This window comes from Kogia breviceps, chromosome 4 (assembly GCF_026419965.1).
Source record: "Kogia breviceps isolate mKogBre1 chromosome 4, mKogBre1 haplotype 1, whole genome shotgun sequence".
Taxonomy (NCBI): domain Eukaryota; kingdom Metazoa; phylum Chordata; class Mammalia; order Artiodactyla; family Physeteridae; genus Kogia; species Kogia breviceps.
This window is the reverse complement of record NC_081313.1, coordinates 52113510-52129855: the sequence shown is the minus strand read 5'-3', so window position 1 is coordinate 52129855 and position 16346 is coordinate 52113510. Positions and strand designations below refer to the sequence as shown.

Genomic DNA, 16346 nt, shown 5'->3' with positions numbered 1-16346 from the left:
AATTGATACTTAAAAAAAAAAAAAAAAAAACTAAAAATAGAACTACCATATGACCCAGCAATGCCACTACTAGGCATATACCCTGAGAAAACCATAATTCAAAAAGAGTCATGTACCCCAATGTTCACTGCAGCAGTATTTACAATAGCCAGGACATGGAAACAACCTAAATGTCCAATGACAGGTGAAAGGATAAAGAAGATGTGGTACATGTATACAATGGAATATTACTCAGCCATAAAAAGGAATGAAATTAGGTCATTTGTAGAGATGTGGATGGACCTAGCGTCTGTCTTACAGAGTGCAGTAAGCCAGAAAGAGAAAAACAAATATCGTATATTAACACATATATGTGGAATCTAGAAAATGGTACAGATGAACCTATTAGCAGGGCAGGAATGAGACAAAGACGTAGAGAATGGACATGTGGACACGGGGCGGGAAGGGGAGGGTGGGATGAATTGGGAGATTAGGATTGACATATATACACTACCATGCGTAAAATAGACAGCTAGTGGGAACATGCTATAAAGCACAGGAAGCTCAGCTCAGTGTTCTGTGATGTCCTTAGATGGGTGGGATGGGGGGATGGTGGGAGGGAAGTCCAAGAGGGAGGGAATATATGTATACATATAGCTAATTCACTTCCTTGTACAGCAGAAAATAACACAACACTGTAAAGCAATTATATGCCAATTTAAAAAAAATTTTTTTAAAGAAACATGATTATTAGTCTGCTCATCCTCAACAAGAAAAACCCTAATACAACAAAGATATTTCTTTAATTTCTGACTAAGAGCTGTTTCTCAATTAAGAACTTGACTCTATAAAGTTCTGAGTAGAAAGTGGGAGTGCAAAGATATTTTCAGGTCTCCTAACCAGCCATTAACTTTCCTGTAACTCTCCAACATCAAAATTCCAATCTATGCCAAGTCAATTTCGTTTCAATTAATACTGTTCTTTTAATTTTTCTAAAGTTTATAGGTCTTATATGTGTATAAGGTTACACACTAGAGAAGAAAACTTGCTCCAGTAAAGTGCAGACTTCATTTTTTTGATCTAATTGGGGGGAAAGGCTCAATTCTGAATTAGTGAAAATTCTCAAGGCTAATTTTATTAAGAACACAACATTCATACAGAGGTTAATTCCAACTAGGAGGCTAACATTATACTAGCAAAGAAAAACCTACATCAATAAGTAACTGCTAATTAATGCTATCAATTCTTTGTAAAATAATAATAAATTCTTGCCCTAAGCAGAAGACTCTATTAGAGTATTAGATTACTTCTACCCAGAGCCAAGGCTAGGTTGAAGCCAGTGCAGCAAATGCCTCAGGCACACACACACACACAAAAAACTCAGTAATCAAATTAAATATTTTAATGCAATATCTTTTTAAAAAATCCAAATCACTGAAAAATAATCCATTAATGACCAAAATGATAAATTTAAAAATAAAGACAGAATCAGTATGACTAATTTTTTTTTCTTTTGCCTCAGGCTCCAATATGGCTCTGCAAGGCACTGCTTCTAACTCTTCTAATTATATCATATTCTTAAAGAGTTTGATAATAGGATAAGTATTTCCCTTGCAATTAAAAAAAAAATCTGACTATTCTTACTTACCATGTGTGCCAGGCACTGTCCTAAATTCTTTATATAAACTGTATGTTTCAGGACTTTCCTGGTGGTCCAGTGGTTAAGAATCCACCTTCCAATGCAGCGGACATGGGTTGATCCCTGGTCGGGAAACTTAAGATCCCACATGCCATGGGGCAACTAAGCCTGCGCGCTGCTACTACTGAGCCTGCATGCCACAACTAGAGAGCCCTCATGCCGCAACAACAACAACAAAAATTTATTTTTAAAACTATAAGCTTATTCTCATTTCATCCTCGTGTATCTTTCTAAGGCATGTATTATTATTATCCCTATTTTTCCATAAAGAAACTGATTCTGTGCTTGTAGTGCACTATACTGCTTCTCAATATATAATGATGTACTTGAACTCAGATTCATGAAATAATTCAAATATCAATAGGTCTTTACTACATACTTCTCCTTTAGGGTTCACACAAACAAGCTACCGTTGGGGTTCAGGACAAACCACCCCAAAATATGGCACCCTAGCATACTGAATATTATAAGCTAAAGGAGTTTGATAAAACAGCAGAAGCAGGAAGGTCACTCTGAACTTCCACACCCTTCTCCCCTGAAACAGGTAATAAAATCCTCCTGTGAAAGGTGCCCTCCCTATACCAGAAGGTATCTCTGAAGACGAAGGAAGAATTCTAATGAAGGGACTTGTTAAATCTCCCCCAGTTTACTACACTTACTTCATACTCTTTGATCTATTGTATTTCTACACAACTGTCCACTTCATCAAACATGGCATAAAAACACTCAGGTTTAACTGTTTCTTTGGGTCTTCCTTTCCTAACAAAGGCTCCCTGTGTCACTTAAAACTTACATTAAATAAATGTATATACTTTCTTCCTTTTAATCTGTCTTTGTCAGTTTAATTTTCACACCCAGCCAGGAACCCTAAGAGGGTGAAAGAAAAATTTTTCCTCCCTTACACTATGATGTCAAACATCAAATGTTTCTATCTAAAATTTTTGTCTCATGGGGATGTAATGTACAGCAAGGTGACTATAGTTAATAATACCGTACTGTATATTTAAAAGTTGCTAAGAGAGTAGATCCTAAGCTCTCATCACAAGAAAAAAAATTGTTACTACGTATGGTAACATGTTAACTAGACATATTGTGAGGATCATTTTACAACATATACAAATATTGAATCACTACGTTGTATTACTTGAAACTAATATAATGTTATATATCAATTATACCCCAATAAAAACAAAAAATTACTTTGTCAATAAAGTTTACTGAATATGCTTAATCTATGTTTATATGAAGGTGTATTTTACTGATAAGAATAAGCAGTCTTATTGATCTAATAAGAATTTAATCACTAAAGGGGAATTTAGCTTATACTTGGTGTGTTTAATGAGATAATTTAAAAAGATTCTAAAAATGAATATACACTTTCTTTTTCAAGAGATTCTAAGACTTCGCTGATAATGAGTTAGGGGGACACTTAAGAAAAATGGGAAAAAAACCTCTTATCTGCTCTGTCCAATCTGGTAGCCACTAGACACAGTGGCATTTTAACCTGAAAATTCAAGTTAAGTCAGACAAAATTTTAAATCTGGTTTCAGTCACACTGACCATATTTTAAATGCTCAATAGCCACAGGTGGCTAATGGATACCATACTAAATAACAGAAGATACAGAACATTTCTATCACTGCAGAAAGTTCTAGGAGACAGAACTAATACAATATTTCAAACTATTATTCTGGTTCATATTATAACTACTGTATGCTTATATTTATACAATATGATAGTATGCAATAACTTGTAAGATATGGCCTAAAAAATCCATTTTCCAGAAATTATAATGGATTTGGAAGTATAACTCCCAGCTGAGAATAATGGACATGAAATGTTATTACCAAATGTACATGGTTTAAGAGTGTAGGGACTTCCCTGGTGGTCCAGTGGTTAAGACTCTGCACTCTCAATGCAGGGGGCACGGGTTCAATCCCTGGTTGGGGAACTAAGATCTTGCATGCGGCACAGTGTGGCCAAAAAAAAAAAAGTGTTATTTATTTTACTATATTTATTTAAATCATCTGTGCAGGGCACTTGAGGTAGGCGGCAATTTACAAGGCAGAATAATTGTTAATAAAGGTAAAAAGACTTCCAAGACTTTTCTGTAGTGCTAATCATACTGCAGAACTTCTCAGAAGAGACCATGAATTCAGAAAAAGATTAGACACTTAGATCTAGGAAACTGCAAAGAGTTTATTTACAACTCAAGTGAAAATGTCCCCCAAAAAACAAAAACAAAAGAAAACTTCCCCAAAAAAACAAAACTTCCTGTGGACAGACAGTGGAAAGAGCAATTTAGACCTCAGAATAAATTCAGTGGGCCTGAACCAATACAAAAATGGATACCAATTTAGACTAAAAACTTCTGATTGATAAGAAAGGAGGGGGACCTTAATTATTGAGGTCAGAAGAGGAAAGTACCATATGAAAGGGAATGAATAACAAGACCCAAAGAGATCCTCCCTTACACAATACTACAAAGAAGTAATAAACCAAATGGAGAAAGATTGGCCTGGTCAGAACAGGAAGTGATCAACATGGGACGGCTAATTAGAATTTTAGTGTTGTGATAAAGAGCCACTTAGAAATCAGACTTAAAAGGGCAGACACAAAAACATTCTAATCAAATGGAGGAAGAGAAGCCAACAACAAAAAAAAACAGGCAAAATAACTCAAACATTTTCTAACAAAAGAAATTAAAACTACTTACCACTGGGTTGAATTTATCTCACTGATGTTTCTTAACTGAGCCAACATTCTATGGAAACCATAAAAAGAAACAAAATTAACTATAAAAATAGATCTTTATGACTTTAAGGAATATCTCTTCTAATTTCTTATTTACCTCAAAATGTAAATTAAAATTCTCAATAATTCAGCCCCATAAACTGACACACACAAATTTGCTAACTTCTAAAAACATGGCTACCTTCTCAACCAGTCACTGGATTTACTGTTAATAATACATTTGTAAACTGTTGAGAGCCCTCATCTATATCAAATAATAAATATCTCTCTATCTACCATTAAAACCCCATTTATTTGCACTTACTGAAAAATAATAAAGTTTTCCCAAGCAAATAAACGCTAATCACCAATTATATTTAAATTTAGTAATTTTTGATGGTTCTATGCAGCAGACACTGTTAACTGCTTATCAGTCTTTTCCCCCTTTCCACAATTTTCCTTATTCAGGGTGGTAATGGACCCAGCTAAAAACCCACTTTTGAGCTTTCCAAGAAGGGTGAACAGGTAACGGATGACACAGTTAAGATCAATGACATATACTTAGTAGTCTACTTTGGGGGTGGGATGGGGGTTGGTCCTGGAAAAACATTTGCTTTCCTTATCCAGGGAGAGATGTGAACATGTCTACTACTATCCTATGACCATGAGTCAACAAGCATGAGGATTAAAAACCTACCAAAGGGCTTCCCTGGTGGCGCAGTGGTTGAGAGTCCGCCTGCCTTTGCAGGGGACACGGGTTCGTGCCCCGGTCCGGGAAGATCCCACATGCCGCGGAGTGGCTAGGCCCGTGAGCCATGGCTGCTGAGCCTGTGCCCCGCAACAGGAGAGGCCACAACAGTGAAAGGCCCACGTACCACACACACAAAAAAAAAAAAAAAAAAAAAAACTACCGAAAAGGCTGACAGAGTAGAAAGACAAAACAAGCTGGAGGTCTCTAATAGCACAGTTTAGTAGCTGAACTACAGAAGTATCTGGATTTCTTGGTTTATAAGAAAACTAAACCCCTATGTGCTTAAACCATTGCTAGGTTTTCTGTACCTGTAACCAACACATTCCAAAATAAGACAGCTCAAAACCCAAAATAACAGCATTAATGTATATACATCATAAAAAATCTTTTTAAAAGATATTAATAAGTATGTGTTTCAGAATTTACAGGGTCACTTTAAATATACTGGGCTATATGTCTCTATGCTAAATTGTTTAGGACTGCTGAGTTGTTTAACCTTCTCCACAAATTCCACCCATAGTACATGTCACAAAGAATACCTCTGCATGTATCAAGCAAAGATGGCCACTTAATTTGTCACTCAAGGTACTCCCACATACATAGTAGTCGGGTAAAATGGCATTGCCAATGAACTGAGATGGAACAAGGCTACAGAAGGAGCAGGTTAGAGAAAAGAGAGAAGGAACTTTGTGTTTAGAGGCTTTAGCTTGAAATACCTGAAAGCTGTCCTACTGCGATCCTACACAGGCAGTTGGATATGGGTATTCAGAGATGTGGGGAGAAATCCAAACTGAGGATATAAATTTGTAAGTTATCTGTTTAGAGATGATATTTAAAGTAATGAAATTAGATGAAAGAATCAAGGGCATGGGGCTTCCCTGGTGGCGCAGTGGTTGAGAATCCACCTGCCAATGCAGGGGACACGGGTTCGTGCCCCGGTCCGGGAAGATCCCACATACCGCAGAGCGGCTGGGCCCGTGAGCCATGGCCGCTGAGCCTGTGCGTCCGGAGCCTGCGCTCCGCAATGGGAGAGGCCACAACAGTGAGAGGCCCGCGTACCACCAAAAAAAAAAGAATCAAGGGCATGAATGTGGACAGAGTACAGGTTCAAAAAAGAAAGAAAAGAAGAAGGGAAGGAAGGAAGGGGGAAAGAAAACAGATTCAATGATTGAGCCCTGAGATATTATAAAAATAGGTCATAAAAAAGAAACAGAACCAGAAATAGAACACTGAAGAGAAGCAGTCAGCGAGTCAAGAGAAACTACCCCCCAACCACCCACCCAAAGTGTGATATCCTAAAAGCTAAATGGAAAAAAATGTTTCAAGGAGGAAGTTATCAACTATGTTAGTAAGAACTTTAATTGTCACTGTGTAATAATGTAAAGGTCATTGATTATCTTACTGGGCAGTGGTAGAGACATAACACTGTTCGGAGGGGATTCAAGAAATAGGAAGAGGATAATTTGACATAGCAAATATAGGCAACTCAGGTAGTTTAACTAAAAAAGACATTGGAAAAATAGAGCAGTAGAGACAGCAGAATGTGAATCAAAAGTCACAGCACTGGATTTGTAGGCAGATGTGAATAATCTAGTAAGAGAAAGAGATACATTTTTATAAAGAGATTTGGAAAACCATTCATAGACCATCCTAACAAAGTTTCCCACCAGTTTCAAATAAGAAAACCTGCTCATGAGGAGGAGAAGAAAACAAAAGAAACCTCGGGTGCCATGGTACAACTAGTTAAACGAAATTCACTTAGAGTATTTTTAAAACTACTACAGATTACCGTAGCTTCTCCCTAGAGATTCTGATTTAGGAGATGAGATACGAAACTCAAGATTCTTTTTCATACACAAAATGCTGATGTGATACTTTTTTCTAACAGTTTCAACAATAATCAACCCATAGTCAATATTATTTCATCTATACTCAAACCACCATCTTTTCAACCCCTTTCCATCCTTTTTTGATAAACTCTCATTTGGGGGATTACTGTACCAACTGAAAAGTGAAATCACTATAAAGGTTTTCTAAAATATAGTATGTTATACTTCCCTATGGATCTGAAGAGATCACAAGTTATACTTGGCTAGATTTAAGAGAAATCTTACATTGGAACCATCTTTTTAAATGAGTTCAGAAGTTGAAATGCACAACAAAGGCTCCTCAGGCATGCCCATAGCCATTAGATGGTATTTAGTGGTTGTGTAAAATCATTTTAGTTTAATCATGGCTATCACAGTATTTGCTAATCTGTATTTGGTACAACCTGTGCTTAATTCTGAGGCATTTTATGGCCATTATTAACCCATTACCGGTAAGTACATGAATAGTAAACAATGAAAATAGCTATATGCAAAACAGCAAAAATAAAAACGTAAAAAAACCTACGTAATGAAAAAAACAAATACTGTACAGAAGCATTTGATTCTGAAGGACAAAAATAACTCAACGTATAAAATGCACTATGCCTACAACATATACAGCAAGAAATGAGGAAAGGAGGCTGGTGAAATAACTAAATTTCACACTTACAAGGTCAATGTTGCTGTCTAACCCCTGCTAGCCTAATTCTAATTCAGTAGAAAGTTGAGAGCTTCTTCAATGTCTGCACTGTTAATCAAACTTTCACATCAAACCATGGTTAGCCTAAATATGCCACAAAAAAAATCTTAATGTGGAATAAAATAGTTGACATACATACTGAAGTTATACGGAGTTCCCACATTTGCAGAAACTTCCACTTTATATTTTTACAAATAACTTACGTAATAAAAAAGACCTTTAGAGTACAGTTTGGCAAATGCATACATCCATATAACCAACAGCAACCAAGATATAAAATATTTCTATCACCCCAGAAAGTTCCCATGTGCTACTTTCCAGTCAACACCCTGGCCAAGGCAACCTATCCTAAATAAGAGTGCTATGACATTTGTGTACAAGTATTAGGAGAATGCAGGCTTCAGTTCTTGTGGGTAAATATGGGAGTGAAATTGCTAGATCAAAGTCTATAAGCATGTTTAATTTTATTTTTTTTTAAAAAGGAATAAACACACAAGTCATTTTACAAAGTGGTTTTATCACTTAACACTCCCAGAGTTCCAATTAAATCCTCACCAACACTCGATATTCTCAGTCTTTCTTAATATTAACCTATGTAGGACAAGTAGCCCGCTGTATTTGTGTTTTGCATTTCTCTAATTACAAAATGGCATAGCAGAGCCTCATCTGTACTTGGAACTCACATTATAAGAAACTGGAATCAAGCCTTACATGACACTCTAGTGGGATAAGACTTTTGGAGAAAAGAGTGATGAAATTTTGTATATGGGAGGATTGCAAATTATTGTACAAGAGGACATATACTATATTAGAAAACAATTCTCCATGAACATCTCACATTTCTGCATGGTCTGGGTCCACTGAGCAATGTCATTTACAGCCAATATAAGATGTTTATACAAGGATACATTCCAGATAATAACACTTAGCAACACTGAGACAGTTCAGTGTCCTCTCTCCAGAGATGATTTGTTTAAATTCCAGAGTAAAAATAAGGTTTCTATTTCTCACTCTCCTGAGGAGAGGATAGACATGTCATCAGTGGTCCTATGAAAGATCAGAGTTTCCTAATTTGGGGTTCCCCTTCTGTAATGCACACTACTATCTGTGCAGGTACCATCTGACCCTCACTGTAAAGCCCTATGAAGATTTAGGCTCAGGCAACTGACACAAAATATTGCCCTGGTTGCTGCTTTTTCAGGGAGTAATAAACCCTTTGTTTCTGGTCTAGAAGTCTTGTGTTTTCTGGCAAGTTAACATTTTAGCTTGTAAGTAGGGTAAAACCTCAGACTCTTTACTGTTTCTGATTTAACCAGCGTAAATTAAGAAACATGGCCACGATGTTTTATACCACCTGAGATCAAGAGATGCAGAGTCTATTTCCCCACTCCTTGAATTTGGGCTGAACTGTGACTTGCTTATACCAACTCAATGTGGCAGAAGATAAGCAAGTAACAGTGCCTATGCCTCAAGAAGATTTACAACTTCTGCTTTTACCTTCCTTGAATGCAGCCCTGAGGACATCATGCTGTAATTCTTTCTAGGATAAAAGACCACATCCTGATTCACAAATTCAAGAGCTATATAAATTGCTGTAGTTTTAAGCTTAAGTTTACCAACTGTATTGATTTTTCAAAGAGAAAACTTCATAATTTGTTCATTTACTTATGGGACATTTTCCATTTCCCTGATTTCACTTTTCTCTATATTTTCGGTCTTTTATTTATTTTGAATTTGTCTCTCTTTTTCTGACTCTTAGGGTAAAGCTTATTAAGTAATTGATTCTAATACTTTATTCTTCAAGATTTAAAGCTATAAATTCTGAGATGTACTTCATAAAATTTGATGTTGTCTTTCTGTTGAATTTGTTTAAAATGCTAATTTCCCATTTGATTTATTATTTTACCCATGAGTTATTCAGAATCATCTTAATTTCAAAACATTCAGGGATTGGGAATTCCCTGGCAGTCCAGTTGTTAGGACTTGGAGCTCTCACTGCCGAGGGCCAGGGTTCAATCCCTGGTTGAAGAACTAAGATCCCACAAGCCGTGTGGTACAGTCAAAAAAAAAAAAAAAAAAAAAAAATTCAGGGCTCTACTAAACCTCATTTTGTTACTGATTTCTAATTTAACTCCACTATAATCAGAGAAAATAATATTATGATTTCAAGTCTTCACAATATGTTGAAGTTTTGACAGCCCCACATGAGATCTACTGAGGTGAGTGTTTCACGTATATTTACACGTCACATTCTGCATCTCTTGGGTTTAGTGTTCAAAAAATGTCAGGTTAAATTGATTGAGAATGGTGTTCAAATCTTCTGTACCCTTACTAATTTATGGCATTCTTTTTCTACTAATTACTGAAAAGTACTGAAATCTCTAATCGTAAGTGTAAATATGTTTTATTTCTGTCAATTTTTATTTCATGTATTTTGAATCTCTTATAAAGTATCAATAAATACAATTTGGGGTTCTTGTACCTTCTTGAGGAATGGATCCTTTTATCATATAAAATGTCCTTTCTCTCTGCTAATAATCCTTGTCTTAAAGTATAGTTTGCCTGATATCACTATAGCCATAGGAACTTTCTTTTGGTAAGTGTTAATGTATATTCTTCCAACCATTACTTTTAACCAAATTTGTCTTTAAAGTGCCTATTTGTATGAAGCATATAGCTGGGTCTTACTATTTTATCCAATCTGACAATTTCTTTGTTTTGATGGTAGGCTTAGACCATTTGTATTTAATATAATTACTGGTGTGATTTAATTTAAGTTTATTACATTACTATTTATTTTTTATTTGTTCTTTGTTCCTTTTTTGTCCTGCCTTCAAATACAGATATTTTTTTCCTGCCTTCAGATATAGTTATTTTTTTCCTATATTGTCTCATTTTATGGACTTTAAGCTATACATATATATTTTGTGGTTGCTCTAGGAATGTACAGTATGTATTCTTAATTCATCATAGTCCACCATCAAATAATATTATACTATTCTAATTATAGTATGTAATTTTATATATGATGTAACAAATATAAGAGTATAATGTATTTATGTCTACTCTCGCTCTTACTTCATGCTATTGTCATAAATTTTACTTCTACATATTATAAATCCCACAATTTTTGTTTTATACTATTCAACTGTCATTTATATAAATTTAAAAACCAGAAAATAGACTTTCATATTTATTCACACATTCACCATTTCTTAGTCTATTTCTTACTACTATCAAGCCCAATTGAACAGTTTTTTCAAAAGATACTGCATTTTTCAGTTCTAGAAAACATCTGGTGTTGGTACAAAGTTCCCAATACTCTCCTGAAATACTCAACCCCTCACGTTATCCTGTAAATTGTTTTAAAATCATTGTCTCCTAACTCACTGACTCCTAACTCTCGGTTATCTAATAAGTCTGGTTTTATTAACTGTTTTCTCTTAATTATACAATCATATTTTCCTTTTTCTTTGTATATTTTGTAATTTTTCACAGTATTCTAGATGCTTTTTATAAAATAACAGTTGAGAACTGAATGTAATATTGTTAAGTTTTACTTATTACCCAGAGAGTCTATGCTCTTCTCTCAGTTAGGATGAGTGACTGATAATTCAGATTCCTAGTAGAACCAACATGAGCTGGGACTGGCTGCAGCTTTAATTAGAGTGAATTCTTCTGTGATCAATTCAACCCCCAACTTCCCATCTCCAACCACAGCCATATCTTTTTGATCTTGTCAAAATCTGAGATAGGAAGAATTTGGGCTGCAATTCCAGATATTTTTGGTTCAGTTTACCTTTAGATTCAACCCCAGCAGGTGGATAAAATTATCAGGTTTAACGATTTAATTTTGCCTTTGGAGCTCTGTCAGATTCCCATCCCTTTTCCCAACCCAGTGGACAAAAGCCCACATGTCACTTGAGGACTAGACGATTTATATTCATCCCTTCAGTCTTTCCATTTATGGTAAGTCCTGCTTCATCCTATACTGAAATCTGGCTGGGAAACTGCCACACTCTTGACTCACCTATGAGAGGTTCATGTATCTACGGAAATCAGTTCACTAAGGCTTCCTTGATTCCACTGATTTTTTGCTAGCTCTATTTTTTTTTTAAGTGTGATTTTTATTCTTTACAGGTTTTTCCTTATTCTTACCAGGTGACCAAAAAATTTTTGTGCCCTCCTATATGCTAACTAGAAGCAGAAACACTAGGAGAAAGTGCAATAAAATTTCTGGGGAAAAAACAAACAAACAGAAAGAAATACTAGGAGATTGCCAGTGTAGATAAAACGTTCTATTTATAGAAAAGATACTCCCATGGAAGATATCCAGTCTGACTCACCCCTTTGTGAAACAAACTTGGTCAAGGTAGAAGACAAACCTTCAGAATTCTCCTCCATCTCAGTTTAGAAGGAATGACAATTTATGGAACAAAAAGAGGGCCTAATTATTTTTACAGAAAAATCTTTCATTCCACAATTAGAAATAAGACTACAAATGCAAACATCCCAGCTAGAATTGGTTTATTTAACTCTGAAAACCTAACATTAGATCATTCTATAATCAGAGGGAGGAAACAGAGGGAGAATGAGGAAAGAAAGCAGCTCAGTATGGCTCATAACTAAACTCAAAGAAGGTGAAACTGTGCCAAAAAGGAATACTGAAGGTCTGTGAGTAAATTTCAACTTTTTCTAACACAGAGTTAGCTCTGTTATTTTCAACAATAGGTCAATAAAGCTGTGCAAAGAGACGTTTGTTGGCAATATGCATCACAAACATATATTCACAATGATGTTGTGCTTAACATGGTAGGAAATTAAATCTTGGCATTATTTCAAACTTAGAAATACTTTCTCATACAGTCTTGACCGGATTCTAAACTATTCCCATAACACAATCCAGTGGCAGGACTAATTTCTTCGTGTGTATTCCCTTATTTTTCTTTACTTCCTAATATTCATCTCTATGCCAGAGTAAATCCCAATCTTCTTAGTTTCTGCTAATGACTTATAACAACTTCTTTTCCTTCTTGAACTCATTACACATGATTTGGGGAGCCTTGATGGGTACAGAACGAGATGCTCAAATAAACCAAGGAGAACCCGAGTTCTCTAAGATATTCTAAGGAACAACTGATTCTGCATGATCACATGCAGAAATACAAGACACCGAGTTGGTGTTACTTCTCCTCCCATCTTAAAAAGGACCTCTCCTGAGGATATCTCTCCAGTTACTAACCCATTTCTCTGCTCACTTTTACAGCAAAATTCCAAACAAGTTGTCTATATGCACTGACTTCAATTATTTCATCAACAGTTCTCAAATCCACTCCCCAATCACACTTTTGTCCCAATCACTTCAATGGAAACTGTTCTTCCTAGATTATTAATGGCCTACCTATTGCCAAATCCAACAGACAATTCTAAATTAATCTCTCCACTTTATGTCAACCTCTTAACACATTATAGTGACTGAGAATACAGATGTTGGCCCTCTTCTCTATCTATACTCGTACCTTTGTTGATCATCCAGTTTCAAATCTTGAAATATTATCAACTCTTTCAATACTAAGTCCTCTACCGACACCTGTCTTAGTTTGGGTTCTCTCAAAAACAAAGGCTGAGGTAAAGACTTGAATGCAGATAGTCTATCTAAGAAATGACCTGAGGGAGTAGTGAGAGTATGAGATATGGAGGAAAAGCCAATATAAGAAATGGTATATTATCAAAGTCATCCCTAAGGACAACTGGGGTTCAATCTACTTAAACTCCCTGAGACAGGTGCACAGGAGGTCTCAGAACTGTCTGCCTATAGGATGAGAGGCAAGCTGTTATCCATCTGCTCCTGTCTCCCACTAGTTAAGGACTGCTTCTGTGGACATTAACTTTCCCAAACCACCAGCCCATGCTTGCTTTCTAGTCTAGATGGCCTCCCACAGCAGAAAAATCACTGGGGCTCACTTTCACTAAAAAGACAAAACTTAACAATGGGCAAAGGATTTGAAGAGGCATTTCTTCGAAGAAATACCAATGGCCAATAAGCACATAAAAAGATGATCAACATCATTAGTCATTAGGGAAATATAAATCAAAACCACAAAGAGATAAAATTTTACACCAACTAGGGATGGCTACAATAAAAAAGGTAGGTATCAAGACAGATGTGGAGAAATTGAAACCCTCATACATTGCTGATGTAAATGTATATTGCTGTAGTCACTTTTGAAAAACAATTTGGCAGTTCCTCCAAAAAGTTAAACACAGTTACCATATGACCCATCAATTCCAGTCCTAGGTATAAAACCAAGAGGACTGAAAACACCTGCTTTCAGAAAAACTTGTAACTAATGTTCATAGCAGCATTATCCATAATGGCCAAAAAGTAGAAACAATCTAATATCTATCAACTAATGAATAGAGAAACAAAATGTTTTATATCCATACAATGAAATGCATATTATTCAGCTATATAAAGAGATGAATTACTGATAAAGGATACAACATGGATGAACTTTGGAAACTTTATGCTATGGTAAAGAAGCCAGACACGAAAGGCCACATACTGTATGATTCCATTTTTATGAAATGTCTCAAACAGGCAAATTTATAGAAACAGAAAGCAGATTAGTGGTTCAGGGTCTAAGGGCAGTGGGAAACAGGAGTGACTGCTCATGGGTATGAAGTTTGGGGAAATGATGAGATTTTTTGGACTCAGATGATGATGATGGTTGCAGGGCCCTGTAAATGTACTAATTACTGGATTGTACACTTTAAACTGGTGAACTTTATTGTATGTGAATTAGAGCTCGATGGAAAAATAGCTTAAAAAAAAGAAAAAATATCAGGACATTGGTTAATGCCACTATGATGTATTAATACAAAAGATTCCAAACTGATTTCCTAATCCCATTCAGTTAGCACCTGACTTTTCATTTAAATTTATTTTACCACCTTCCTTCTCCCTTTAAAACCTTAAAATAAATTACTTATACCCAACCCCATAATCTAATCCCAACTAAGGTTTTACAACTTTACTGAGCCAAATCCTTTGCTCAGTTGAGGCCCTTTACCTTACCACAAGACTCCTCCTTTCCACCTGACACTTCAATATGCTAATTACTTCTTTGTTCTTTAAGTGGCATTTTAAATGAAGCTGTCTATAAATAAAATGTTTTTATGCACCGTGTACAGTGCCCTAGAAACTGAGCCAAACCTGTTGAAAAGCATGACCTGATTTGCAAATCCTGGACACAAGTGCCCTAGTGCTTGAAATTCCACCATTATTTATTTTGGACACTCTCCAAACAACCTCTATTAAAATGCAAATCCACCTGGTAAAGACAAGGCCCTAACTTCTTAAGGTAAATTTCCTTACAGTATTTCCTAAATTCAAGAGAAAAGGAGCTATAGAGAAGGAACCACAAGCAAAAAGCAGAAAAAGGTAGAAACCAGCAAATGCGCGCATGCGCACACACGAGGCAGGTTTGAAATCATCATTTTTCTGTACAGCTAATGTGTTTGTTTTGAGGTTACTTAGCCTAATTATGATTATAAACACCACAAACCTTCCAAAGAAAACCAGATCAATCTTAACACCTTGTTACAAAAGGATTTTAAAAGCTTAATTATTAACACTTATAAGTAAAAGCTTAAAAATACCACCACTTGATCGAAGTCTTATGTATAAAAAGTTTCACTTTTAGTAGGATTCAGATTAATATTTTAGGTATATTTATAATTTTATTAACTCATTCTAAAAATCCCTTAGGGCTGAAGACATTTATTTTTTTAAGTAAAATAGCATCTTATATGTAGAGAAGAGAAGCAAACCCAAATTTTAAGCTGCTTCTACTTCTAAATGTCCCACCTAGGGCTTCCCTGGTGGCGCAGTGGTTGAGAATCCGCCTGCCGATGCAGGGGACACGGGTTCATGCCCCCGGTCCGGGAAGATCCCACATGCCGCGGAGCGGGTGGGCCCGTGAGCCATGGCCGCTGAGCCTGCGCGTCCGGAGCCTGTGCTTCGCAACGGGAGAGGCCACAACAGTGAAAATGTCCCACCTATACCTAAATCCTCTTGTGTTTATCTCATAGACAATGTGTGGAATTAGCCTTAATTTGTCAAACATTACTTTTGAAAGTTACTTTTTTTAAGTAACAAATTTCTTTAAAATTCTCTGTAGAAAATGAAGTGGGAAAATGTTGTGAGAACAGCTAAGAACTGCCAGGTGCTTTGTGCCAAATTCATTCACATCCTGAACTCTGACATCCCTCTAAATTAGCTATTATATACACATTTAAATATAAACAAAGACCACAGGATAAAGAAGAGGCAAGTCTTAAAGCTCCAAGTATAACAGTGTTCCATATCATCAATGATTCTCAATGAATGAAAGGACACCTTAGGTCCAAAAACATCAAGGACCAACATGATAATAATTACACTTTCAATACTCCTGTTGAGAAAACATTTATAGGCATATGTATGAGTTTGGGAATCTTTTGCAATAAAACCCCATGGCCTATGGGTGGAAACAATTCTGAAATTTCAACAGATATTCTATCTATTCTAAAATGGATGACAGGGAAAAATGACATAGACACCATTAGAATAAC

General features: G+C 35.9%; 1 protein-coding gene across 12 annotated transcripts in view; it reads right to left on the bottom strand.

Annotated features, from left to right (window-relative positions):
* Positions 1-16346, bottom strand: part of ERBIN (erbb2 interacting protein) — a 117714-nt gene that overhangs the window by 76396 nt on the left and 24972 nt on the right. For 11 of the 12 annotated variants that reach the window (XM_067031051.1, XM_059062270.2, XM_059062267.2 and 8 more), the window contains exon 2: positions 4395-4442. The exons of the other annotated variant lie outside the window; for it this stretch is intronic. The gene's annotated coding sequence lies outside the window, so the exon portion shown is untranslated. The remainder of the gene's footprint in view (positions 1-4394; positions 4443-16346) is intronic. 12 annotated transcript variants of the gene reach the window in all.